The sequence below is a fragment of the Lactuca virosa genome, chromosome 7 (assembly GCF_052849685.1).
Source record: "Lactuca virosa cultivar CGN04683 chromosome 7, Lactuca_virosa_CGN04683_v6, whole genome shotgun sequence".
Taxonomy (NCBI): Eukaryota; Viridiplantae; Streptophyta; class Magnoliopsida; order Asterales; family Asteraceae; genus Lactuca; species Lactuca virosa.
Window position 1 is genome coordinate 132798476 of NC_136432.1, and position 5690 is coordinate 132804165.

The 5690-nt window shown below is 32.7% G+C and overlaps 1 long non-coding RNA gene across 1 annotated transcript; it reads left to right on the forward strand.

The window, feature by feature from the left end:
- Positions 1 to 4293: 4293 nt before the first annotated feature.
- LOC145125298 (uncharacterized) lies at positions 4294 to 5415 on the forward strand. The gene is made up of 2 exons (XR_013715918.1): positions 4294 to 4635; positions 5153 to 5415. It is a non-coding gene; the product is annotated as an uncharacterized LOC145125298 (long non-coding RNA).
- The last annotated feature ends 275 nt before the right edge of the window (positions 5416 to 5690 follow it).

The following is a 5690-nucleotide window of genomic DNA, read 5'->3' on the forward strand; positions in this document are numbered from 1 at the left end:
GAGTAAATAATAAATCAGGTGTGGGCATTCTGAGAAACACATAAAGTTGGTGGGCAAAGTCAAAAGCAAAGAAAAAAGATACATGTTGATGAATATAATACAATAATAATAACCGGTGGCAATATAATATTAGAATAATAACGGTGGCCAATATGTAATAAACAAAAAGTGTGGTGGTTAATATGCAATAAGTAACAACTAAACTATTCATAAGGACCATATCCACTAATAGAGTATAGTAACGGTGGTATGCAATTTAGCGTGTCACAGTCCCGCAGTCCCTTTATAATTCCGTTTCCTCCGAACCCTAACTTTTTTATCTGAGAACACACACTTCCCCCGCGCTCCCTTTCTCTCCGTCCGATCCATCCGCAACAATGAATAACTGTTGGCGTAACACATCATCTCTTATCATTATCATGTCTATTTCGATATCGATACGCTCTGCTTCGGTCTTGCTTTTCATTTATGTCGTTAGGGTTTTTTCTGATAAAAATTTGGACTCTGTTTTGGCTTGGATAATAAGGCGAATATTCAAATTTATCTACCTTTGATGATATTCATCGTTTTGTTTTGTTTCCCGTGGTTTCATGCTTTGTTTGTTTGTTTATGCAATGTATGTTATTTTAATTCTATGATCTGTGCTGGTTTTTTTTTCGTGTTGTAAGGTAATTGGAATGTTATATTCAATTCTATTATCATTGCAGAGGTTGTTTCGGTATGTGCTTCTAATTGTGAGGACGTGTAAGTGCTGGTCTAGGTTTAAGTTGTCATGTATTTTCAATGTTGTTAATAGGAAGACTGGTAGCAATTAATATGCAGGCTAGAACTATGTTTTTGGGTAGTCTATGTGCTACATGTATCTGATTTGGATCGAATAGTTTTTCTGTTTATGTATTTACCTATTGTCTGTCTTCTTTGAAATGGGGCAATACATTGGAATTTCTAAAATTGCATTCAGGGGTGTTCTTTGCAACATTCATCTTGCTTTATTGTTTTAAATATTGTGATTGTGTATGTTTGTTTGCTTATGCACTGGGGTAGGCCTGACAGCTGGGTTGGGTTCGGGTTGGCGGGTCAGAAAACATAAACTCAACCCAACCCATATAATATATGGGTTGACGGGTTGGCGGGTCACAGGTTGGTGGGTTGGAAACCTCAATCCAACCCAACCCATATAACCCGTTTAAGTATATGGGTTCACAGGTTAATGGGTCAAACCCAACTCATGTAACCCGTTTAATAAATAAACAACAAATTTTAAAACATAAATTCATAAAATGATTAAAGTAATTAACATAAAAAAAGGTTTTCAACATAAATTCATAAAGTCAATAACATCCAAATAAAAATGAAAAATGAAAACATTCATAGAAAGTGGATGTGTTCTTCGTTCGTGACTCGTGAAAATAATGACATGTATTTTTTCTTTTTCTGATTAACGAACCGCAAATGCAGATTAGTCACATACGAATACGGAAGGAATATAATGATACGGAATATTACGAATACGGATGGAAATCAAATTTTATTAATAATTAAATATATCATTTTTTTGAAATGTAATATATATATATATATATATATATATATATATATATATATATATATATATATATATATATATATATATATATATATATATATATATGGGTGACCCGCGAACCCAAACAGATAACCCAACCCAACCCAACCCATGAAATAAACGAGTTGGTGGGTTGGCAGGTCAAAAATCTCAACCCAAACCCGTCTATTTTCGGGTTGGGTCGGTGTCGGGTTACGGGTTGGGTCGAGAGTTGCCACCCCTACACTGGGGTGTAAGGTTTACATTTATCAAGACTTTATCTGCATTTAAAAGTATTATGTGAAAAATGGTTGGTTGTTATCACATTCATATCCTTTGTTTTTAACACTAGTTTTCTGTCTTTTTTCACCTTATATATGTTATACATTTTTCTAATTCGTATAATTTTATTTCTTATTTACAAACATTTGTATTGTTTTTATATAGATGTTGAGATCAAAGTTGGTGAGTCTGTTAATGTACATGTTCCAGAAGGCCAAGTGTTACAGTTTACACAGGTATAAAATCATTTGATATGTACATTTTGCTGACTTATTAATATAAGTAACTAAATTTCTTGGTACTCAGGCTACTCTTGCAAAGTACAGCTCAAAGGAACAAGTCAATGTGGAAATTAAAAATGATGACACCAAAGAGGTTCTAGCATCTCTATCTACCAAACACCCGCAAATAGCATTATTTGACGGGGTAGAGACCGACAAAAATATTCAAATCTCACACAATGCGAAAAAATCCAGTGTGTATTTGTATGGATACATGGTTGACAAACCAATTGATTTATATCCTTTTATCTAACATACTCTTTTTCTAACTTCAAAATCTTTAAACTTACATTGTTTAGTATTGAGTTTTGGTTTGTTGAATCCTTGACCAATTTACCTGTGTGCCCTGTGATCACCCCCATCGACACTGACGATGATCTTCTAATTCCGGTTTGGACTTTTCCATTTGAGATTGACATGAGATAGAAATATAAATATAATTATATTTTAACTTTTGTGTGTTTCGATGTTCAGCACTATTCTTGTAAGTTTGGGAGGATGTTTATAGGAAATCAAATGGAAGGAATGGAAAGGCAGATGGATGAAATGCTGTCAAAGATTGAGTGGTTGACAACATCAGTGATGTGTTATGAGGCATCTGAGTGTCTCTATTCCGAAACTTTCATACCCACCCATCGACACTGAAGAGGAACCTCAGGTTTGGACTTTTTCTAATTGAGATTGACATGAGACCGAATTATAAATATAATTATATTTTAACTTTTGTGTGTTCTGATATCTTCAGCACCGAATAGGAGCTAGAATTTATGTAATGCAAGGGCAGATGAATGAAATGTTTTGCAAGATTGAGCGGTTGACAACATCAGTGACACATTTTATGGATCATATGTGTGTCGGAAACGCATGATCATGACATGGAACTGTAAGATAGAGGATGCTCTTTCTTCTCATAACCAGAAGGCGAAGCACAATTGTTGTCTCTTTATGCCACTCTGGCGATTTACATGTGTGTTTGTTTCCTCAAACTTTGGAGATTTACTAGATTCTGGATTTGACAGTGGTTTCTTAGATGATGGTTTAATACTTTGTTTAATGTTATTGCATCAACTCCAACTTCCCTTCTAACACCCTACAAAATCATGAATTTCTATGTGAAGATTGCTTTCTTCATCTTCAATCTTTAGGGATTGTTTGGTATGATGAAATCAGAGAAACAAATAGAATAATCCTTCCATTTCGTTTACTTTTTATGAAAATATCATATGATGTGTCTTTAAAGCAGCTGATAAGTTTTGTGGATATGGCAGTATCATTCATATGGAATAGGTATATTCATACCTGGGCATCGTACATGGTAAGACAAGCATAGACAACTGCTATTCCAAAAACTGAATCCGAGAAGCCCTTGAAATTTAACGAATACAGTATATAGTAGTGTATCAAATTCTAGATACTGTTTTTCTCATATTAAAATTTGACACGATTTAGACATAATTGAAAATGTTATATGGTGTTTTTACAACTTTTCTAGACCAAGGGACATATTAAAAATTTGTGTTACACATTTGCTTAATTTATTATGTGTAGCTTTTTGTGAAATAACCAACACATATATCCTCCCTAATAAATAAAGATCTTTTTGACACATGTGACATTTTTATTTATTTTGCCACATGTAATTTTGTGGTTATTTTAAATTAATTTTTATTCCACATGTTATTTTATGGTTTTTTTTCATTTTATTAAATACCTTTAGTATTTAAAAGCAATAATAAATGTATATCAATTTCATTAATGGACTTCCTTCTAATTTCAAAATTACTAAATTAGAGATTCATTAATTTTCTTTATTTATTTATCTAAATTATTTGTTTAAATTTAACAGAGAAAAAAAAACACTTTAATTTTATAATTCAGTATTTTCTCACTTTTCTTATAAATTCAAACTTCTCAAATGTTTAGAATTTTGTATTTTGTTTTTTTTTTAAATAAACTCATGTAATACATGAGTCTCACACCTAGGTGTTGTTTGTTTTTTCTCTGCAGATCTGCGTGACCACTTCTGTCTGCGTCGCGCAGACGACGCGCAGACATATACTCTCGCAGACTGTTTGTTTTTTAGAAGTGCACAGACTTAAAAATATCTGCACGAGGTCTTCTTGACGCAGAAATGGACCAATGTCTTCTAAGGTCTTCACCCCTCTTTAATCTAATAAAAAACACGCTTTATTTTTTCTCAGTGCCTCCAACGACCAACATACATCTACGCCTCCCCCTCCATCGATGCTTATCACCATCGGTCTTCTTCAACCTCTCTCCTCCTCCTCGTGCTGCCGACGCCTAGACTAGGACCGTCTTTTTCCTCATGACCGACCACACCACAGACGCACTCCATTGTCGCCGGATTTCTCATATGCTCTGCAATCGTTCATGCCGTTGCAATCGTTCATGCCGTTCACCGCCGCCAGTCGCGCCCACCATCTCCGTCGCCGCCTCTCACACCCATTGTGTCTCTATCATCATCGTCTCTGACCTCTATTGCCATCGGTAAGAACATTTTCCCTAAAATCAGATGTTATCTTCTAGGGTTTGTTGTACTTGCTAGAAATCAGATGTTATTGATACTGAAATCAGATTAGTTTGCTGAAACACGAAAATCGTATGTACATTCACTGAAAATCAGATTTATTTGCTGAGATTAGATGTTCATAGGTGCTGGAAATCATATTTATTTGCGGAAAATGAATATATACTTGCCGAAATATGAAAAATGTTGTTCGATTTGTTGAAATTAGTTGTTATTATTGCTGGAAATCACATTTTTAACTGAAATTTGATGTATATATTTTTGTTGGAAATCACATTTTAGCTTAAATTAGTTGTTATTGTTGCTGAAAATTACATTTTTTAATTGAAATTAGATGTATATAGCTGTTGGAAATTATGTTTTAAGTGAAATTAGGCTTTATTGTTGCTGGAATAGTATTTCATATATGATGTTTTAATGCTTGTAATTCATATATTTTGTAGTTCATTGGTATTAATTAGTGACTCATGGATGCAGGAAAGCTATTTGATGAAGGCTCACATTCTATAAACACAAATGACTGATGGATTCAGGTTACTATTTGATGAAATGCTTTTGGTGAAATGTTTTTGTAACATGAATAGAGAACCCTATAAGTTATAAACATTTGTATAATATGTGAAATTAGAACACGAGTGTGAGGAATGATTCATGAATTGCAACTTTGTTTCCATGTGACATCAAAAAGATTTGAGGTTTGATTTATATTTCAATGTTGTATAATTTGAAGGTTTGATTTATATTTCAATGTCGTATAATTTGAAAATAATAGATTTTAGAGGTTAGATTTATGTTTCAATGTTGTAATATTGTATGATTTGAAAATAATAGATTTTAGAGGTTAGATTTATGTTTCAATGTTGTATAACTTTTTTTTTTTAAAAAAAAAAAAATTGTGGTTGTAGGATTTATGTATGATTTATATTTTAGTGTTATAAAACAAAAATCATTTTAAATTTTTGTGTTGAAAAAGTCTTTTAAGTATAAAAAATAATTTTATTAAAATTTTAGTTTA